The 23,675-nt window shown below is 36.4% G+C and overlaps 1 non-coding gene across 1 annotated transcript; it reads left to right on the top strand.

Moving 5' to 3' along the window:
• The first annotated feature begins 23,065 nt into the window (after positions 1-23,065).
• LOC129063612 (small nucleolar RNA U3) lies at positions 23,066-23,281 on the top strand. The gene has a single exon (XR_008528384.1). It is a non-coding gene; the product is annotated as a small nucleolar RNA U3 (small nucleolar RNA).
• Positions 23,282-23,675: the final 394 nt, after the last annotated feature.

Genomic DNA, 23,675 nt, shown 5'->3' with positions numbered 1-23,675 from the left:
TCATTACAGGGGGTGACTCAGTCCTCCAAGTTAAACTGGAGGCTTGCATTAAATCTCTTTATAACCAGTCAGACTCTTTTAAAAGTATATTGGTATAAGTGACCATTACTTTCTGAAAATACCCAATTTAAATTCACTGACTTAAGAAAGAAGAAAGAAAGCTCTGATTAAGACGTTAGTGGGAAAATTGAGAGGTAAAGAAAATGGTATATTTAAAAGATTTCTAGATCAAAGAGAAAAAGGGGGTTAAGTGCTTTGTGTACTGTAATATATATTATTTTATTTTTTTATGCTCCAGATGGGATCTTGTCACGTTGCCTCAGCCCCTTTAATAGTTTACAGTTCACCCTTTCATTCAACAAAAGGATCCTGTCAAGTAAGTACACCCGAACAAATGCAGGGGATAGACCACTACGGCATTTTTTTCAATCATTCTGGTCTTTTATAAATATAAATGGACGACCAAGAATCACCAAACACTTGAAACAAACAGTATGAAATACAAAAATTAATAAAAGGAACAATTGAAAAGAGAAAACGAAACAATAAAATATGTAACAACAGTAAATACCTAATTGATATTCTCAGTGAGATTCAAAAAGTTTTTGAATCCACAAGCCTAAATAAAGCCACTATGAAAAAATTCAAACCCATTACACACATAGAGAGAAAGAATTCTTTGGAATTAAACATAATGAGCCCTAATAAGGAGGAGTGTCAGAAAATGAACCCTAGTGTTGAAGACTATAGCGTTCAACATGCATCCCTCCTGCGGCTGTAACTGAACATCCTGGGGCCACTTGCGCTATTTAGGAATTCTCAGTCCCTGGAACATGAACGGCTGTAACAAAATGGTAGCCTTCTTCGGCTCCCATGTTACTGTGTCTCATATGACCTTTCTACAAATTCTCTAATTTGCTATAAACTATTGATGTCTCAAAACCATTGTAGTAGTATCTTATCATAATAGATATTCTGTTACTATCCGATTTAAATGTATATATTTGACTTGACCCATTTTTCTCCAGAAATTTCTCTTCAATTATTATTTTTAACTTATCTTCACTCAGACTCTTCATTCGAAGAAAGCTAATTACCTGAATCCCCATTCTCCTCACTCTTCCTTCTGCATCACTCACACTGAGCTTCTTGATGTCCTGAAACACCCCAAACCTGGTCTCACTTAAAAACTTTTGCATTTGTTCTTGCTTGTTCCAAGAATGCTCTTCTCAGATATATTTGTGTCCTGGTCCTCCTGTCCTCAGGTTATCTCATTCTCTTATTTGAAAACCGTATATAAAATTTCCAATGCCCTTTAGCCTGCTTTATTGTTCTCTGCTGCAGTGATGACCATTTGATACATATACTTGCTTGCTTCATTTACTTATTTATTTTGCTGTTCATTTCCCCACAAAAATGTAAGCTGAGTACAAAGATTTTGATATGTTTACTTCTTTATCCCTAGTGCCTGCATAAGTACCTAGAAAATAATTGCTATGTCAATGCATGGAGCCAATGATCATTTTATTTCAACTTTAAAATCAAAAAATATTTTAGAAGTCCATTGAAATTTTTAAAAAATGTCAACACGTTCTCCTCTCCAGTATTTCAAGGAAAAATTGAAATTATATTTTAGTAGGGGGTAAAAAAATTCAACAGAATTACAGGTAAGTTCATGCTGAGAAAAAGTGATGATTAAAGTTAGCCATGGAAGCGTTATGCTTTTGAAATTAACCCTCTCAAAAGATCTAAAGAGCCTTGCCTGCAAGACTCTGTACCGGTTGTAGCAGCAATGACACACAAATCTGTCCTTCATGTTCTTTATTGTCTTCAGTTTACTGAATGGAGAAATCATGAATATGAAGCTCTTATTAAGGACATTATTCTTACTGCTGTTTTCAGGCATAGGCAGGTAGGTGGAGGATTCAGGTGTTTTTCTGATGCATCTTTCATTATTGCTGCAAAGACTTTGACTCAGCTGCAAATGTCACATTAACAGCAAAATGCCCAATAGCCCTTGAACAGATTTTTGCACAAACAAGCAGGTCTCCTGTAGGAAAATAGGATATTTAGATTACTTTCAAAATGTGATTCCATTATCTATGCGGTATTAATATCTAAAGTTTTATAGTTAGTAAGAATGAGGAGGAAGAACATTTCAGTGGATTAATCACCTAAATGAAAGTTAGCTAAGCCCTTATAAAGTCACAAAAGTGACAACCCATGTCTTTGATGAGGAATGGAGTAAGAAGCAGTATTTTCAGAAGAAGATGATTCCACATTTTCCCACAAGAAACTATTCTTAGCATAAAGAGATATTCGTAATAACACTTTGAAAAGAAAATCATTAATATGAGATAGTTTTTTATTTTAATTTTAATTGTGAAACATTTTTCAACACTGATACTTTGTACATGTTAATATTACATCAGATTTTTCTACAACCGCCAAGTTATCCCATTCCTTTCCTGCAGAAATAATAGCTCTCCTGAAGTTGGTGGGTAGTATTTGCATCCATGTGGATGAAATAATTTTTTTTAATTTAGCATTTTTTTCTTTGGCATATATGTATTATAGTTGAACAGTAACAGTTACAGGTACCAACCACCCATGCAATCAAAGTCTGAGTATAATTTAAGGGGGCCCTATGCATACGTGCATTCCCAACCACAGATCAAAATTGCAGTATATCATTTCATCTACCCAAATCCCTGCATAGTAGATTTCAGTGCTTTTATTTAGATGGAGAAACTGAGACTCAGAGAGGTTAATTAACTTGCCCAAGATTACACCCCAAGAATGTAAACACTGAATTCTCACTCAGGGCTGTGTGATCAGAAAGCTTGTGCTCTTTCCACCCTAAGTGCAGAGTAGGTGCTCAGTGTTAGTCCCTGTACCCTTTGAACTTCATTAAAGTCAAGTGAGTAGATAAAAAACAACCATTTGTCTGTGACATGAAAAATTAAGCAAAGAGCAAATCTAGAATATATTCGAGATGCTGTCAGAGAAATCACTATTCATCTTTGAAGCAAAATATTCATGTTCTTCCCACCATACTATTCCCCCCAACCCCAATGCGGCACTCTCTCCAATTGTATGTACTAAGTCCTCCTAGAAAAGAGAAGTATCACAGGTAGTTCCTGCCAAATTTAGTCATTGAGAATTCAATAAAATTCAACCCATCAACTGTGGTAAAGGACACGTTGATGTTACCTTTGTTTCTAAAACAAAAAATTACAGAGAAGAATTGGAAAAGGTAATTCTTCTTTAGATACTTACATTTATTTTATAAAAATTTATGATGTTCCAGGTAGTATTCTAGACACTTAGAATATAAAAATGAAATAAATTTCAGTTCCTGTCCTTGTGGGAGTGTTTTAGCATGATGGTTGAGACAGACTTGTAAACAAGTAATTTCAGTATCATAACTTAAGTTCTGTATTAGCACCCAAAAGACTATCAGAGAAAATGTTCGATGCAGCATGGAAGTGTTTGGGAAGGCTTCTTTAAAGAGGTGAAATTCCAGACGGGTCTTTGGAAATGAGTATACATTCATAAGACAGACTAAACAGAAAAGAATTTTATGTCCAGTCGGAAGAATAAGGGGAGAGCTCATATGTAGGAATAAGCATGATCCATCCAGAGAACTGCCAGTAACACTTGTGGTAAAACAGAAGGGATTTGAGGAGAAACAAAGGCATCTGCATCTTTCTATATACACAGGATCCACATACAAAGAGTCTTTTACACTATTTTAAAGCATTAAAATTCAGCTACAAATACATTTTAGTACTAGAAAGCCAAAAAATTGCAACTTTGATAGATATTTTCACATAAAAAGTACATTGGAAGGGGAAGTCAAGGTGGTAGGAAGGGGCACCAATTAGGAGGTGATGGAAACTGCCCCATGAGAAATGACGAGGGCCTCAATAAAGGCAACGTCCGTCCTTGCAAAGCAGAAGGGACAGATTAAAGAGTCATGTGGGAACTAAGATAGATCAATCTAAGCTACCTATTGGACAATGGAAGGATAAAGGAGGCATCTAAGTGACTCACAAGTTGGGTGACTAAGTAAATTATAATTTACCAAGAGGAGAAACTGAGGACATTATGTTCATGAGTATAGACCGAACACTAAGAAGCAAGAAATAGGGAGAAATAAAAGATAGAGGGAATGGTTGGCAGAGCAATCTGCATTCTGTCCTTCCCTACTAGGTGTGGAAAATCGGAAATCCAACGCCAAGGGGGAGTGTTCAAAGGTTAGACTGAGAAAGGGACTATGTCCCAGAAAAGCTCCCCTGCATTACAGGAAATCTCCAGTAAGACCAGTACTTGTGTTTAATACAAGTATTAAAACACTTCAGTATAGTAATATTTAGGTAATTCTACAGTTTCTGGTGAGTAGGGTATGTGGACTATTGGTTTCTGAAGTATACCTCAGAGGTAACAATCCATAATTTAATTTCAAAAGCATAATAATGGGAAAGTTATAAGATATTTATAAAAATGTGCTTCATCTCATTCTCTCATCTTCTATCATGAAAAACTATCTGACTACATGGATTGTTACTGCTTTCTACTGTTATTAATGTTAATAACATTATTTCTAACATATAAGCACTCAATAAATAATTTTTAAATTAATTAATATAACATAATCTTTTTCGCAAAAGGATTTAGAAAAGTGACTTGATTTGAGAGATCTGTTATGTGAGGAATAATATATTGGGAAGACTTTGGTAGGTATGACTGATGTCTTCAAATACTTGGAGCACTGGTTTTTGAAAGAAAGATTTGACTTATTTTATGTTATGCCAGAAGGTAGAATTACAACTAGTGACATGCAGTTATCCAGAGGCAGAGCAGACTCAACATATAGATGCAATATAACAAAAAATATTGTTGGTTAATAAGTTACCCAAGCTCTATTTTACATGTTTCTAATTTGGAAAGTTGCTGCTACTCTTTCACATTAAATAGCTGATTCTGAAATTTCTCCCTGGTTACATGATTTAATTTAAGCCTAAAAGCTGTTCTTTAGCAAAACCCTGTAAAAATGCTATGTTTGTAAGCACCATCATCTAAAATCTCTAACATTTATCAGTGAAGTTTTAGCTTGGCATTTAAAGAAATATATACTTATATTAACAGAATTCTATTATTGAGGGAAAACAAACATCCTGAAATATTTTTCATACACTTTATGTATTTATATTTTTGTGTGTAAATGATTGTACTTTCTCTTACCCATGACAAAACTTCAATAACATGCAGATAGAATGATCAGGAAAAAAAAACCTGGCAAAACATGGTCATGTCCAGCCTTTTAAGAAATTCTCATGGCTTCTCTAACTCAATAGTGAAAAAATTTCAAAGCATTTAAACTTGAATTCAGTATTTAATCTGAGTATATTGAAGTATGAAGTGTTGTGCTTTTTACCTATAGCCACTGCAGTTGGTCTTTGCAGAAAATTTCATCATTTGGACAATTAGCTGTATAGGTCTGTGGATTTATCCTGTAATCATAATTGTAGCAGTCTAGATAGAAAGCCTCATAAACATTTCAGCCTCATTTCTAAAGCCAGTGTGAGAGCAGAGTTCATAAAACTCCTCCCAGTATTTTCAAATTCCCATTGGGCAACTGTATTCACTTTCGTTTCTGATGTCAGGATGCTGGTTTACAGTGAAGGGTAAGGAGTAGTTTTTATTTATTATTCTATTGCCCTAGTTTCTGTCCCATTGTGGTTTCTAGCTTCCCCAGTCAATGACAGCAAGACCTTCGGGTCTCCACCAACAGACAACGTTTGCAATGTCAGCAGGGGTTTTCCTGTGGTGCTTAGGAAGGCTCATATTCTGCAGCATCCCTCTGTTAAAGGATTTTCCATCTTGAGAAAATGAAGTATCATGCCCTAATTCATTTGGAGAAAACGTGGCAATTGTTGATCCACTCTGAGTCTCTAAAGGATTTGCTATGGTGTTAAATAATTGAAGATTCAGATCCACATTAAAGAAATGTTGACACTGCCTTGCTGGGGCAGCCCAGAAAATGTTGAAAGGCCTCTTCTTGATCCCTGGAGGTACTGCTGGCTTGCGGGCTAAAGGAGCGAAGTGATTAAGAGCAGCAGCACCCCTAACCCTGCCCCCATGGACGTCGCAGAGTTTGCAGTTTTCACTGTTAGAGCTGTCTCCTTCCACGTAAGAGGAGGGAAGAAACCAGACGTGAGGGAGTTAAATGGCCCATTAGTGTTATAGTATACAATGAATAACAAACTCATGGTGGTGTTTAAGTTGTTTTTTATGTGGCAGACGTAATTTTTAAAAACATTTGTAAGATATATGGATATCTAGGCCTAATCTAGAGTTGCAGCTGAACAAGGGAAGAAAATGAGGCTTTTCTTAAAAACTGGAAATGTGAAAGAAAAATTCAGTAAATAAAAACCAAAGTAAATTTTTCACACAAACCCAGAGATATGCAAACTGGTTTTTATTTTTATAATTCTATCTACATGGATCTAAACCATCCTATATTGACAAGTTTTTGCTTGTATAGGGAACTGGAAAAAAAAGTATGAATGGATTGCCATATCTCCTTATTGAGGACTAAAAAAGTAAATCCAGGAACATGTCCTGTTGGAAATTAGCAGATATTGACATTTGAACAAATATTAATAAATGTAAACTTATTATTACATTTATTATTATATTATTTTATTTATTACATTATTATTATTAATAATGTAAAAATATCAAATGGTACTAACATTAAGTAATATCTTGCTTGCTATTTGAAATGCACTGACCTCAAAGGTTTGTTTCTTCATTGGTCTTTAAAAGACAGTATTTATCCTTGGAATTAGCACAGGCTGAAATAAAAAATATCTATCTAGATATGATATTAACCTGCTGTTGATTATGAATTTGGGTGCTATCATCTTTTCTCAGGTACATAAATAAACCTAAAAACATATTCCTTCTTTAACTCCATGATTTTCCCATGAAAAAAAATTTGGACTGTATTTTCACCAGTTAAATTCCAAATGAAACTTAGCTCTGTAATTATGTCCCTTCTAAATAGTTAGTTGAGCCAAATCCTGCCAAAGTATCTGCCCAGAACGCAAAGACTGTTTAATCATTGATGCATTGCAACCAAGAAAATCTCACCCTGAAATTATTAAGGTTCAAGTTATATGTTGAAATAATTTTATTATGTACATATTTTTTAAAATAAAAGAATCACAGGTTTTTCCCTGATGTAATAAACTCAGTGTCTTTTTAAGAGTATGCATTATTTTTTATGTTGTTCTTGCTGTCTTTATTCAATATATTAAATGCAGGAAAAAACACCAATCAAAATCATATATTAACTCTTGCAACATAAGACACCAGGTTTGTTCTGAAACTTGAATAAATCATGGGCTTTTCTATACACTGAATTTTTAAATAAACAACTTTGCATGATAATTTACTCTTTTAAATAAAAAAAAAGTAAATGATTGAGGCAACTGGCTTCATGAGGAATGCGTATTATGTCATGAGACGAACCTCTAACTCATCAGAGATGGCTTCGCTCCCTTCACTCTTCTCCAACCGTGAGATCATAATGAGATTCCCACCCCTGCCCCACCCCCAAAATAAAAGCAAACCTTTTTCTTATCTTTGTCTGGTATGCAGAGAAAACATTAAGAGCACCCACTATCCATAAATACTACTCTTTACCTCTCTCTTGTCATGACAGCATGTGTGGTATATGGACATATGTATAAAATAAGTTTTGACACCCTTGGAAAAAATATTTGTTAAACATCATACTACATCATCTGTTTAGAGACAAACATGCTAAAAATCCAAAATAGTATGTACTAATAAAACCCAGTTACAAGTTACCTTTTCTAGAAGATTTTAATCGTGTTTTTATGTAAATACATGTTATGGACTTCCAGCCAAGATGGACACATAGGTAGATACATTTTGCCTCCTCACACAACCAAAAGAAGGACAACACAAATTGAAAAACAAAAAAAAAAAAATAAACAGAACTGCCAGAAAATCCAACTGTATGTAAGTCTGACAACCAAGGAGCTAAAGAAGAAACATTCATCCAGACCAATAGAAGGGGTGGAGACAGGCAGCCGGGGTACAGAGGATGTGCAGAAAGGCGGTGAAGGAGGACTGGGCAGGTGAGGCGGCCCCTGGCAGATCGGGTGGTCCTGCATTTGCATGTGGATAAACTGGAAGAACAGCTGGGGAGTGAAACACACCATGCAATCCAGGGTTCCAGTGCAGGAAAAGAAAGCCTCTAAACCTCTGGCTGTAAAAGCCTGTGGGGGTTGCAGTGGCAGGAGAAACTCCCAGCCTCACAAGAAAGTCTGTTGGAGAGACCCACGGATAATAGAACATACACAAACCCACCAGAATCAGCACCAGAAGGGCCCAGTTTGCTTGTGGGCCCAAATGAAAGAACAGATCAAAGTTCCAGAAATGGAACAAAGTGATGAACAGATAGCCAACCTATCAGATGCACAGTTCAAAACACTGGTAATCTGGATGCTCACTGAATTGGTTCAGTATGGTCGCAAAATGGAGACAAAAGTCAAAGCTATGCAAAGTGAAATAAAGTAAATATACAGGCATCCAACAGTAAAGGAAAGGAAACTGGGACTCAAATCAATTATTGGGAGCAGAAGGAAGAGATAAACATTCAACCAGAACAGAATGAAGAAACAAGAATTCAAAAAAAATGAGGAGAGGCTTAGGAACCTCTGGGACAACTTTAAACGATCCAACATCAGAATCATAGGGGTGCTAGAAGGAGAAGACAAAGAACAAGAAATTGAAAAATTATTTGAAAAAATAACCAAGGAGAACTTCCCCAGTCCAGCCAAGGAAATAGATTTACAGGAGATCCAGGAAGCTCAGAGTCCCAAAGAAGCTGGATCCAAGGAAGCACACACCAAGGCACATCATAATTAAGTTACCCAAGAATAAAGATAAGGAGAGAATCTTAAAAGCAGCAAGAGAAAAGGAGACAGTTACCTACAAAGGAGTTCCCATAACACTATCAGCTGAGTTCTCAAAAGAAAACTTGCAGGCAAGAAGGGGCTGGCAAGAAGTTTTCAAAGTCATGAAAGGCAAGGACCTACATCCAAGATTACTCTCTCCAGCAAAGCTACCATTCAGAATGGAAGAGTCGACAAAAGTGCTTCCCACATAAGGTAAAGTTGAAGGAGTTCATCATCACCAAGCCCTTATTAAATGAAGTGTTAAAGGGGCATATCTAAGAAAAAGATCAAAAACTATGAACAGTAAAACAGAGGGGATGGGGAGAGGGAAGAATGGGAAAAAAGTTACAGGGAATAAGCAGCATAAGGAGTAGGTGCAAAATAGGCAGAGGGAGGTTAAAAATAGTATATGAAATGGAGAAGTCAAATAATTTATATGTACAACCCATGGACATGAAATAAGGGGGATGGGGGAATACTGGGGGGTGGAGTGGTATAGGGTTGAGGGGAATAAATGGGAGAAAAAATAAGAAGAAAAAAAGAAAAACAAATTCCTGGGTCTGAATCGCACATCACTATTGTTAGCATTATCATGGTGTTAATCTGTGTTTGCTGAAAAGCAAGGAACAAATTGGCTGCCTTGTGGATTTCTGCCAGGAAATGCAGGTAATCCATGGTGGCTGCTGGGTCCCCAGTAGATCTGGGGAAGGATATGAAGAAAAGAAGGAGTTGTTTATTAGTTAGTTTTTAAAAAAAATAAACTCAATATATGCACCTTCAAAAAAACAAGTTACATAATGTTATTATTATTATTATTAGAGAGAGGGGGGAGAAGGGAAGGACAAAGAGAGGGAAAGAAATATTGATGTAAGTGAAAAATATTAATTGATTGCTTTTTGTACATGTTCTGATCAGAAACAGAACCCACAACGTAGACACGTGCCCTGACGGAATCAAACTGGCAACCTTTTGGTTTATGAGATGACACCCAACCAACTGAGCCACTTTGGCCAGGTCATACAATATATTATAGTCTCTTGGCTATGGAAAACTTTTTACTTTGGTATATCTTGGTTCCCAGTACGTATTTTGTAATAAACTTCTACAGTAACAAAATTATGCATTATGAATAGTATGAATTTTTAAATATAATTAATTTTCCCCATGATATTTGTTTTTTATTCAACAAGTCTCTACCGAGTAGCTGATATGTTTCAGGTAGTGAGACAGGTCTATAGATGCCAACATAATTTTACACATTAGAAAAGTTGCAGATTCCTAAATGCAAGATAAAAAAAGAATCTAGATGACCCAGGGCATGGCAACGACTTTTTAAATAAAACATCAAAGACATAATCATTGATAGAAAGAATTGATAAACTGAGCTTCATTAAAATTAAAAACTTCTGCTCTGTGAAAGACAGTGTCAAGGGAATGAAAAGACAAGCAACAGGCTGGGAGAAAATATTTGCAGAAGACATTTGATGAAGATTATCCAAATTCCATAAAGAATACTTAAAATTCAACAATAAGGAAATGAAACACCTTATTAAAAGATGGACAAGAGATCTGAACACACACCTCCCTTGAAAAGATATACAGACGGAAAATAAGCATATAAAAAGATTCTCCACATCTCAGAAATGATACCAGGAAAATGCCAATGAAAACAACAATGAGAAACCACTACTCACCTAGCAGAATGGCCAACATCTGGAACACTGACAGCACCAAATGCTGCCTGGGACAGAGAGCAACAGAAATTCTCATTCTTTGCTGGTGGGACAGCAAAATGATACAGCCACTTTGGAAAATAGTTTGGCAATTTTTACAAAACTTATTATAGCAATTCTATTATAATATGATGCAGAAATTGTGTTCTTTAGCATTTAACCTGCATAAAGATATTTGTAGCAACTTTATTTACAATTGCCAAAACATGGAATCAACCAAGATGTTCTTCAGTAGGTGAATGAATGAATAAACTATGGAAAACATCCAGACAATGGAATATTATTCATCCTTAAAAAGAAATGAGCTATCAAGTCCTGAAGAGACATGGAGGAAACTTAAGTGCGTTTTATTAAGTGAAAGAAACCAATCTGAAAAGCTCCAACTATGTGACATCCTGAAAAAAAAGCAAATTTATGGGGACAGGAGACAGATCAGTGTTTTCTCCGGGGTTTGGAGGCAGGGAAGGATACCAGGGAGAGCGCATAGGATTTTTAGGGCGGTGAAACTATTCTGTATTATACTATAATAGTGGATTCATGACACTATACACTTTTCAACACCAACAGAACATGCAACCTCAAGAGTTAACCCTAATGTAAGCTATGGACTTTAGGTGATAATGATGTATCAATGTAGATTCATCAATTGTACAAGTCTTATCACCTGATGCAGGATGTCGTCAGAGGAAGAGACTGTGAAAGTCTAGAGGCAGGGTGTATGTGGAAACTACTTTCTGCTCAGTTTTGCTGTGAACTTAAAAATTCTTGAAAAAATAAGGTCTTTTTAAAAGCGGGGGGAGAGTTATAGATACAATTGTGATCACTGGAGCCATGTTTGCAATAAAGAAAACTAGAAAGAACATATATATGATTTTTTGAATAAAAAGCCACGTGTATGTGATTAATAAGTGGTTTGTTAAGTATATTATGCAATATATTACAGTAATTCCATCAAATAATGTGAAATAAATATTTTTCCAAGTTTCTAATTTTTTTAACTTTTCCTTATTTTGTCATCAAAGCTCCCATAAGACAAACGTCAGCTTTAAAGAGCCAATTGTAGATCGATGCCTCTCAAGTAATCATTTCCTGCTTCTCGCTGCAGCCACTGAGGTCTGCACTGACACCCGAGGGGCCCCCAGCGGCCTAGGAGCTGGCGGGAAGTGCCTAGAGAAAGGGGAGCAAAACACACCTCCATTTTCTCATGGCAGGTTTGTTCCCAACAGATGTATGCCCGAGGGAAAAGAAAAGAGTTAAATTTTTGTTAAACTTTGAATCTACTTTTATAAAGCTAGTGACTAATGTGTTAAAATCTGGTCATGGTGAGTAGGGAATGTGCAGACGAGCGCAGCTGTGAAGCCTTTGGTTTGATGTTCGTTTTAATCTCATGGCACGTGCTTCAATAAATTGGCTTGTCCAATAAGTTGTAAATGGAAGAGCAGTTTTTGGAAACAGCAATGAGGAGACACCTGCTCCTTCCCTGGCCAATGGGAGGTGACAGGTGAGAGAGAAAATAACCATCAATTAAGAAAGCCGCAGGGGGAAAGGTCCTGAAGATGGATAGCAGAGATAATCCCTCAACAGGGTGAATGTCTTTAATGCTACTGACGTGAAGATTTTAAAATGATTAAAATGATAGTGTTATGTTTATTTTACCACAATTTTTAAAAACTTTAAAAAAAAGTGCTGCGGGGGAAACAGAGAACAGCCAGTTTTCTGTTACAGCAAACAGAAGTTTAAATAAACTCCTAAAGAGGCCATTCAGAAAGGAGGTGTATGATCGAGGGGATTTTCTTGATTGCAGATTTTAAGTCACAGAGGACATAATGGGCAGGTTTGCTAGGGCAGGGAGGGATGGGAATTTGGTTCTATGAGAGGGTAGAGAGAGGAAAGTACATGTGATAAAAATAACCTGGGTGTTTGAGCTTTCTGCTTTAAAGTCATGATGGAATGAGTTCTGATGGATTCTTTTTTCAAATTTTATTTTTCAATTACAGTTTATATTCAATATTATTTCATTTGAGTTTCAGGTGCACAGCATAGGGCATAGACTGTCATATAATTTACAAAGTCATCCCCCAATATTTCAAGTACCCAGCTGGCACCATGCGTAGCTGTGACAGTATTATTGACTATATTAAAGGGAGGTTAATAATCAGTTCCAATTATAACCTCCTACTTGTAATTGGTATTTTAGATACCTTGTAATGAAAAGTATCAGGGAGTGAGGACATCATTTTGCCAACAGCATTTAGAGTTCTGTGAGCCCCATTTTCAATTCTGTCAAGGACAGTGTCAAAGGTGAGAAAGATACGGTTCTACCATGCTTTTCACCACACATTGTTCAACTGAATTGTGAACCAATTAAGATGGTTCTAAAGATGTGTGTGTGTGTGTGTGTGTGTGTGTGTGTGTGTGTGATTACATATAAGTTCAAATTCATGCGTAATCAGGAATTTCATTCTTTCCAGTCAATGAGAGCAAATGTTGTGATGTCTCCAGGACATCTTTTATATATAATGAGGATCCAGCATAAAATCACACTGGAGTTTACAACTTTAAACTAGCAAAGGTTTCTATCTATACCATACAGCCTCTTACAATGTGTTGTGGTGCGTTCCAGGCAAAGATGAAACTTTCTCTCAAGGTAGGTCCTGTTTACATGAAAGTTGGAGCTCTACTAAAGACACCCAGCACTAATAGAATTTTTAATCTGCAGCTTATTTATGGTTTTGATTTTCTCAGAGAGACAGAGACAGAGAGAGAGAGAAATAGTAGGTTTCTAAAAAGAAAGGGATATGTTGATTAAAACAGATTTGCCTTAAAAAAAAAAACAGCATTTTGCTCAAATTCACCCATATATCCAATATCTAATGAAATGATAAGCCAGGTCAAATTCAAATTATTTAAAATCCCCTACAAAAAAAGAAGCAATAAAAATTATTTTTAAAAGCTTATAAGATTTATAATGTCTTTAGAAATAGTAAGAAAATTGCTATTTATCATATAGGCTTTAAGTTGGGGGGGAGTACATGAACTGTTAAAGATAAACTGAGATATACTAAAATTTTTAAGAGTTTATTTGAGCAAAAAATTGAGTCAAATTGAGCTGCCCCAAAACAATAGTGGTTAGGAGCACTTCATTCACAGGCACTGGAAGAGAGACTTTCATACAGAAAAGCAGGAGAAAAGTAAAGAAATTATTAATTAGCTATAGCTTAAAATCTAGTAGCCTATTTGTGACTGGTTGTCCTTAGGTTTCAATTTTCTAATCTTGAGGCATTTACAGGCTTAGATTTAGGTTTGTTTACATAGGCTGCTATATCATTAGAACCACTTCAGTCTAATGACCTCTTTGTTTAATTAATTTAACAACATTAATATTATTTTCCCCCCAAAGGTCCAGGAGCAGAAGGAACAACCCCAGGACCAGCAAATAAAAGACTTCCTATGCAATAGCTGGGCTACACTAGTCCCTTACCCCGTAAATACGAGGAGCACGTGCCTGAGGATTTTACACCAAGCTGAAACCTTATAACTGATCAACTAAAAAGCAGTGGACTGAAAGTCCCAACCCTCTAATCACATGGTTGGTTCTCCTGGCAACTATGCCCTCATCCTGATATGCAATCCAAAAGTCACTTCACTTACCTAACAAAAGGCACCTTTATCACTAATATCACAGGAAAACCACAGGGTTTTAGGAGTTCTGTACTGGACCCAGTATATATTTCTCATTATAAATCACAGTATCTCAGGTGGATACATACTTTGGATTTCTATGTCTTTCTAGTTCATTGCTCCTTATATTTTATATAATATCCCTCTTTGCCTTTTATAATACAATAGTCCTTTGCTCTCTATGGTTTTGCTTCCTATGGTTTTAGTTACCCATGGTCAACCAAGGTCTGAAAATACTAAATGGAAAATTCCAGAAACGAACAATTCATAAGTTTTAAATGGCATGCCATTCTGACTAGTGTGATGAAATCTCCCCCTGTTCTGCCCCATCCTGTCTGGGACATAAACTATCCATTTTTCCAGCATCTCCATGCTGTATACGCTCCCTGCTCATTAGTCACTTAGTAGGTTATCAGATCCACTGTTGTGGTATAGGAATGCTTGTGTTCTAGTAGCTCTTATTTTGCTTAATTAGTAATGGCCACAAAGCACTAGAGCAGTAATATAGGCAATTCACATATGCGAAAGAGAAGCTGTAAAGTGCTTACTTTAAGTGAAAAGGTGAAAGTTCTAGACTTCAAAAAGAAAGGAAAAAATCATAAGCACTGAGCCTGGTAAGGTCTATGGTAAGAACAATCCATTCATGAAATTGGGAAGGAAAAATAGTAAAGGGTTAGTATAGTACAATAAAATATTCTGAGAGACCACATTCCCATAACTTTTATCACAGTATATTGTTATAATTATTCTATTTATTATTAGTTATTGTTGTTAATCTCTTACTATACCTGATCTAGAAATTAAGCTTTATCATAGGTATGTTGGAATAGGAAAAAGTACAGTGTATACAGGGCTTGCTACCACCTGCAGTTTCAGGCATTCACTCGGGGGTGGCGGGTCTTGAAACATAAGAGACTACTCTATGGATAAGGGGGAACTATGGTGTATCTTTCCCAAATCTTTTACTTCAAATCTATCTGTGTCATTTTATTCGAAATGTTTCTCTTATAGTATCATATAGTTGAGCCTTGCTTTTAAAATCCAGTCTGACCATTTCTGCCTTTTACCTGGTATATTTAGTCTGTATACATGTAATGTAATTATTAATATAGTTGATATTAAGATGTTGATATTGCTACTTATTTTCATTTTATATCTTCTTTTTTGTTAATCTATTGTGTTTTCTTGCCTTTTGGGAGTTAATTAAATTTTTTGTTGTTCAACTTTATTTCATTCACTGGCTTCTTAGTTATACTTCCTTTTTCTGTTGTTCATTTTAATTTATTCCAAAAAATATAAAAAAAGAATACAGGAGCAAAAATAAACAATGATACCCTGTTCAGACTACACTGGGGAAGAGTAGTGAGAGAACACTTCTCGCATTCATAGCAATAAACCTTGGTCAGTTGTCCAACAGGAGAGAAAATATGAATGAGTCTCTGCCACTTATTAACACACATGATCCCATACGAAATGTTTTCTATAATACAAATCCCTAGGAACATGTTGTTCATGTTCAGCAAAGGCAGTCTACCAAAATATATTTGGAAAATTCATAAAGCTTCAAATGACCAAGTTGTATGAATTTATACTAAGAAAATAGTACCACTCACAAAGATTTAACTCTAAGGATGTTCATCTTTGTGCTGTTTATAATAGTGAAAAGATGGAAGCCATATACATAATCAAGAATAGGGAACTGACTTAAGTATTTATATTCTGTCCATATATTAGATGATTGTGCTGCAATTCAAATGGTATAGATGTTTCTCATTGATATAGAAAATTATTTGTGACCTATTTTTAACTAAAATAAAAGCAGGTTATAAAAAATTAGCATAGTATGACCCCAATTGAATTTTCAAAATATACACACTATAGGTAAAAAATCTGAAATCATAATAATACCACAGTGTTCACAGTTGTTTGCTCTGATGTGATTTTTTTCTTTTTTCTCTTTTTTTAAGTATATTTTATTGATTATGCTATTGCAGTTGTCCCAATTTTTCTCCTATTGCTCTTCTCAGCCTGGTACCGCCCCCTCCCTCCAGCAATCCCCCTCCTAAATTCATGTCCATGAGTCACGTGTGTAAGTTCTTTGGCTTCTCCCTTTCTTATACTATTCATAACTTCCTCCTGTCTATTTTATTCCCACCAATTATGCTTCTTATTCCCTGCACCATTTCCCCATTCTTCCCCTTCCCCCTCCCAGCTGATAACCGTCCAAATCATCTCCATATCTGATTCTTTTCCTGTCCTGGTTCTTGCTTTGGTTTTGTTTTTGTTGCTTTTTTTTAGATTTAGTTGTTGAGAGTTGTAAATCTGTTGCCTTTTTAGTGTTCATAGTTTTAATCTTCTTCTTTTTCTTAAATAAGTCCCTTTAACATTTTCTGTAATAATGGCTTGATGGTGACTAACACCTTCAGCTTTACATTGTCTGGGTAGCGCTTTATCTGCCCTTCCATTCTAAATGACAGCTTTGCTGGATAGAGTAATCTAGGTTGCAGGTCCTTGATATTCATCACTTTGAATACTTCTTGCCTATCCCTCGTTGCCTGTAAAGTTTCTTTTGAGAAATCCGTTGATGGTCTTATGGGAACTCCTTTATAGGTAACCTTCTGATTGTCTCTTGCTGATTTTGTGATTCTCTTTATTTTTAGCCTTTGGCATTTTAATTGTGATGTGCCTTGGTATGGTCCTCTTTGGGTCCAACTTGTCTGAGATTCTTTGTGCCTCCTGGGCTTGTATGTCTATTTCCTTCACTAAAATAGGGAAGTTTTATTTCAATATTTTTTCAAGTAAGTTTTCAATTTCTTGATCTTCCCTTTCTCCTTCTGGCATCCCTGTGATTCAGATGTTGGCATGATTGGAACTGTCCCAGAGGTTCCTAAGCCTATCCTCATTTTTTTTTGAATTTTTGTTTCTTCTTTTTGTCCTGGTTGAATGTTCATCTCTTCCTTATGTTCTAAATCTTTGGTTTGAATCCTGTCTCCCTTCCCTTCTTTGTTGATTTCCTCTGGATTATTCTTTATTTCACTTAGTGTAACCTTCATTTCTTCCTTTCTTTTTCTTTTTCTTTTTCTTTTTTTTTTTTTTTGTTTTTCCATACTCAAAGGGTTCCCTGAGCATCCTGATCACCAGTGTTTTAAACTCTGCATCTGATAGGTTGGCTATCTCCATTTTGCTTAGTTCTTTTTTTCTGGGGTTTTGCTTATGCTCTTTCATTTGGGCCATATTTCTTTGTCTCCTCAATGTGGCAGCTTCCCTGTGTCTGTTTCTGTGTATTAGGTAGAGCTGTTTTTACTCCCACTCCCTGTCTTAGTCTGATGGCCTATGTAGAAAAGGCACCTATAAATCATGTGGGATGGAGCCTTAGGTAATTGCCAGGACAAGACAACATACTTCACCACTTTACTTTTGTGTGGGAGGGCTCAGAGAGAGGACAATGCCACCATCTGGCTGCTGGTGGTTCACCTGGCATTTGTCCTATTTCTGGTCACTTCACCCCCTTCCCGTGTGCAACTGGCACCCTTCCAGCGGCTGCCTTGGTGGTGAATCACGGAGTTGGTGGGTTTGCATACATTCTAAGACTGTGTTGGCCCTTTAAGCAGTGAAAACCCAGCAGTTTCTTCCATTGCCCCAACCCCCACTGGTTTTTACAGCCAGAGGTAATAGGGATCTATCTTCTTGGTGCTGGAACTCTGGGCTGAGTGGCCTGGCCTGGGCCTGGGATCTCTTACTCCCAAGGTATCCCTCCTTTTCGTTCTGCCACCACACTGCCTCTCCACCCATCTCAGAGACTCCAACCCTCCGACCCTTCTGGATGAATGAGTCTTCTTTAAATCCTTGGTTGTCAGACTTCCATACATCTTGATTTTCTGACAGTTCTGGACGTTACTAATTTTGAGACCTGGTTGTAATTCTTTCTCTGGTTGTGCAAGCCGGCAAAGCGTGTTTACCTACACCTCCATCTACACTGGAAGAGTTATACTTCTTTTTATTATGTCATTAATGGTTATTCTAGGACTATCAAAATGATTACTTAATTAATTAATCTATTCACAGTAAATATTGTTGCTATTCACACTTCACATTTCATACCTGACACTTTCTGCTTCCCATATTTTAACTTTCATTTTATATTTTATACTTTATACTTGACAAATGCAATAACCTTACAATAGCATACTTTCATTTACTCTCTTTCTTTTACTAATATAAGAATTAGGAAAAATAAAGTTAAATGGCCATTTTTAGAAAACATATTGCTTACATAGAAAACTCAAAAGGATCTATAAATTATTTGAAATAATAGGAGAGTTTAACAGATAGCTAGATATAAGATTAGTAGATAAAAGTCAGACATATTTTTATGCACTAGCAGCAAACAACTAGAAAGCATAATTAAAAAGAAAATTAAAAACTTGTACAAGACCACGACAAAGGAAATGTATTAATGTTTATTAAAATATAAGAGACCCAAGTAAATGGATTTCTGTCTTCTCCACATTGCCAGTTGCTTCACAGCACTGCTCCGGCTGCTTCCTGCTGTCCTGAGGCAGGAGATTAAGGAGTGGCTTGTCTCTGAGACCCTGCTTAGGAAACTCACCGTCACCCTTGGAAGTGAGACTAGATTGCATTTATAATTTGTAAAATCGTTATGCGTGAGGCAAAAGAATTCTAAGTGCTCGGTAAGAATCCACTGATGTAAAGAGATCAATGTCTCAGCTAAATCAAGTACCTTAGTAAATTCCAACAGCTGTAACAAAGTGCCATAGACTGTGTGGCTTATAAAGAGCAGATTCATTTCTCACAGTTGTGGAGGCTTGGAAGTCCAAGATCAGGAGGCCACCTCGGTCAGCTTGTGGTCAGGGCCCACTTCCGGATTGCAGAACGCCATCTTCATCTGCTTGTTGTATCCTCACAGGGAGAAAAAAAGGAAGAAAAAACCCTCTCAGGTCTGTTTTACAAGGGCACTAATCCCACACATGACCTAGTCACCTCCCAAAATCTCCACCTCCTAATACCGTACTCCCATCTCCAAATTCATACTCCCAATATATGAATTTGGGGGAGGGACACTACATTCAGCCCATTGGACCAAGATTTATAGAGATCCTAACACTATGATTTATTTAACAAACATTGACAGTTTAACACATTCTCGGCTCTGTGCTTGAACATCCCCTATGCCTAAGAAGCTCAAAGTCTAATGTGTATAGGGGGGTGTATGTGCATTGTATGCATCTGTGTATGCATATACTCACACATCTATGTGTGAGTGCACAGAATGGGGATGGAGGTAGGGCAAATATATATATCCTAATTAAAATACCAGGCAGAAGGGCATGAGTGCTATTTTTGTTTGTTTGTTTTTAAAAAGAGGCTGTTTTTAAATAAAATTAATCAATGATAATTGCATTAAATATAGAAAAATATAAAGAAAAATTAAAATTAATTGTATTTTTGATTACCCAAAAAGTAACATTTTTCTGTGAGTCATAAGGGCAATTCTCCACATGCACGTCCGTGTTTGTAGGGGTCAGAGCAGAGACTCTGCTCCACCAGAGGGGGCATCAGGCAGTCCAAACAGCTAGGCTCTGTGATTTCCTCCTGAAGATCCCTACACGGGAGAATGTTCAGGGACACTGGAGGGGAAGTCCAGACTACCATCTGATTTTCATGGAGCCCAGGGAGAAAATGTGAATCTTCAGGTTCCCGGAAGGAGAGGGGGCTGGAGGGAGATTACTGGAGGGAGATTACAAAAGAAGTGTAATATTCTTCACAGGTAGGAAGATTGAGCTCTAGCGTCCAAAAATTGGCAAGAATAGGTACCAGTGTGAGACTGGGCTTGACAATCTCCTGATCCCTCCATGGCAACTCCTTTCAAGAGCCTGTATGCTCGGGATAAAAGAGAACTGGGATATAGAACAAAGCACTTTCTTTCCTACTGCTATAGAGACTTACAATTTCCTCATGGAATTGAGAGAAATAGCAAGCTTTCCAGCACTTGGGTTGGGGGGCGATTAAGAGGATTGTATTAAGTGGTCTGAGGTAGGTTGGTAGCCACAGAGAAAAGGGCTGGAACAAAACCATTTAGCTCACCGTGACAATGGGTCTCAAAGCAACAGCAGTAGACACCTGGGCCGAAAGGCTGTAAAGTTCTCATTAAATGAGAATATTCTCCCTTCCTTTAGGACTCCACAAAGTAAAATTTGGAGATGGCAATTAAGTCAAAAACTTAGACTTCCTGCTAATCACATGTGAGGGGTCTCCACTGGGATTTGTGGTATTGCTACACACATGAAGCATTTATCCTCGATGGAGGGTAAAGTCAGGCAACATATGTGCATAACCACACTCACCATACATTTCTTTAAAAAAACTGTCGTGTCATATATGCCATGTATTACTGTGCTTCACATCTAGTGGTGGTGGTTTGTGAGGATAATCAGCCCAGTCACAGAAGGCAGACAGTTATGGTTTTTTTTTAAACATAGATACTATAGTAAGTGGGAGTAAATTGTGAACTATATATAAAGATAAAACAGGCATGAAATAACCTACACATCATAAGGAGTAAAATCTGATGCCCAGATATACCCAGAGTGTCATGTGAGTTCAAAACATGAAGACATCAAATGTGGGTAAGAAAATCTGGCTAAGCTTTAAGCTGGAAGTGATATTTAAGGCTTGAAGTATAAGCAGAAGTTGAACAGGCTGAAATTGCAAATGGATTCCAAATGGGATGAATGACAACAGGAAAGATATGAGGAAAAGGACAAAGGTTCTGTCCAAATGGTAACAGACTTTACTTTTTGAGGGGTAGATATACCAACATGGAAATGCCTAGCAGGCAGTTAGAGATTTTTCTAGAAAATGTAGAATTGGGAATCTGGGTCGAGGGGTTGGTTGATACAAATGAGGAAATGACTGACAGAGAAGAAATGAGAGAAACTTGAAGAGAGAAGTTTGAAAATCACTTCTAATTTAAGGACAGAAAATATCCAAAAACAGAAAGAAAAAACAAAAGTCATTGAGAGAATTGGGAGGAGAGTACGGTTCTTAAGCAACTGTAAACACTTAAGGAAGACGATGCGCTGTGGGAGATGAGAACCAAGACAAGACAATTTGCCCAAGACAGTAAGATGCTGAGCAATGACTTTCAGTAGAGCAACCTCAAAATACAAAGGGATTTCTGAGTAAATCAACTTAGTGAAGGTAGCATTCTTTAGGCTCCAGTACAGCCTCTGCGCCCTCTTGATATCTCTCTCCAAAGCTACTTCACCCAGAGTGGAGGGAGGATTCCTCCTCATCAGTGGATGCCCAGATGGAACAGGCCTCCCATCGTCAAATACTCAACTGAATTTACCCCTAAGAAGCTCAAAGAACAGACTGATACTAGCTCAAAGCCATAGTAATAATCAGGTGTAGATTTTGGTGTCTTTTAGCTCTGAGATACTAGGCGGGTCAGTTTTGACAGATTTAAGAGATGGGGTAATGCTGGCTACTATAATAGTATACAATTGTAGATGTTTCATAATCTAAAAAATATATTTGAAATGATACTGTATCTTTCATGAGTATTCATTAAACCATATTTTTTCAAGCAATTGAAAAATAGATATTTGTTAATATTTACTTTTGCTTTTAGCATCTTTTGTTTCTGTCTTGAAAGTTAAAGATTCAGTGCCATAGAAAGGACTATAACGTACTCAAAAATAACATATACTTAAGCTGTACTCTTTTGTAAGGAAGTCTTAAAAAAAGAAAAAAATGAAACAAAAACTTCCCAAGTTGGTCTTTAAAATTTGGGTGAGATTTTAAAATATAGATTAATAATAAATATAACACAAGAATATATAAAATAAAATAGATCCAACTTGATTTACTATCTAATAGATGTTTATTATCTAATTATTATCTAATAAAAGCACTATGTTAGTGGATGCAAAAGGGCAAAAGTTCAATTTAAATTTAATTAAAGAGAGGATTCTCAGAAAAGTCATCTTTAGATGATACATAAAAATGAAAAGAAGGCTTTCCTCTTTTTTAAAAATTCATTCTACCTGGAGATTATGAAAAGATTTACAGTACAGGGAGCCACAATGAAGAGAAAAATATGTTTAAATTTAATTTTCCAAAAGTCCATATGGACATTTAAAATTAGAATTATAGGGCAAAAGAAGTGATGATTGTTTTACATAATACCAGACATTTCTGCAACAAGCACCTAGGGAATCTTTATTTTTGAAAATATCAAGCATTACATTGGCTGCTTTGGAGATTACATGCTCTGTTTCTTTTCCCAATTTTACCGATCAGCTAAGTTACTTTGTCCCCAGGGGAGAAATTGAAGAGGCAGAGAAAAGATAACTACAGCTGCTTCTTCCTTACTATGCTTTAAATTCCTTCCCCTCCAGGACACAAAAACCACAGGGGGAAAAATGTATTCTCTTACCATTTATCTGTTGGGTAACCAAACATTCCAGTTTTCTGGGTACAGTCACGATTTGTCTACATGCCCTCAGGTGATTATTAGTACAGCAACTTTTAATTCTCAAAGCTTTCCCAATTAAGACAATAGGTTATATGGACACCCTACATATGTAGCAATTGGCCTATGTAGACTCTGGAAAAATATAATACTAAAAACAGAAATTTCAAGGAATCATTTCTCTAGTTTGTTACTACAGAAGTTCCTCCGAATGCATAGCATACTAGAAACCACAAGGAGGAGGAAGCACAGCGTTCTTCTCTCCTGAGCGTGAAGCTGGTTCTTGGTGTTGCTATTGCAGCCGCCATTTTCATTGGTGATCCATCTTGTCCTGCTCTGGGAGAGCAAGAGGACGAGGACACCATCTGAGTAAAATTTTAAAAAAATAGAAAAGAAAGAAAAAATTCATATTTCTATTTAGCCTATAAAATGGAGAAATATGAAATTTCAAAATATACAAAGTGTGTCAAAAGTAGGTTTACAGTTGTACATATGTAAAATAATACAATATTAATAAATAATAATACAAGGATGAACCCTGTGTTTCTCAAACTCACAACTGTAAACCTACTTTTGCCAAACCCTTTGTATTTATAAATCAAACATGCAATAAAATTGGTGATGTCAAGTAGAGATAATACTTTGATTTGTTAACATTGTGGACAAAAGATGGGCCACATATTAAACCCGAAAAGCTCAGGAGAGGCTTGTGTGGCAGCCTTACAAACTTAGAGACAGAAAAAAAAAACCACATAGGATGGTCTG

The sequence above is a fragment of the Pteronotus mesoamericanus genome, unplaced genomic scaffold (genome assembly GCF_021234165.1).
Source record: "Pteronotus mesoamericanus isolate MK-2021 breed Mesoamerican mustached bat unplaced genomic scaffold, CSHL_Meso_final scaffold_85, whole genome shotgun sequence".
NCBI lineage: Eukaryota > Metazoa > Chordata > Mammalia > Chiroptera > Mormoopidae > Pteronotus > Pteronotus mesoamericanus.
This window is presented reverse-complemented; position numbering and strand designations above follow the sequence as displayed.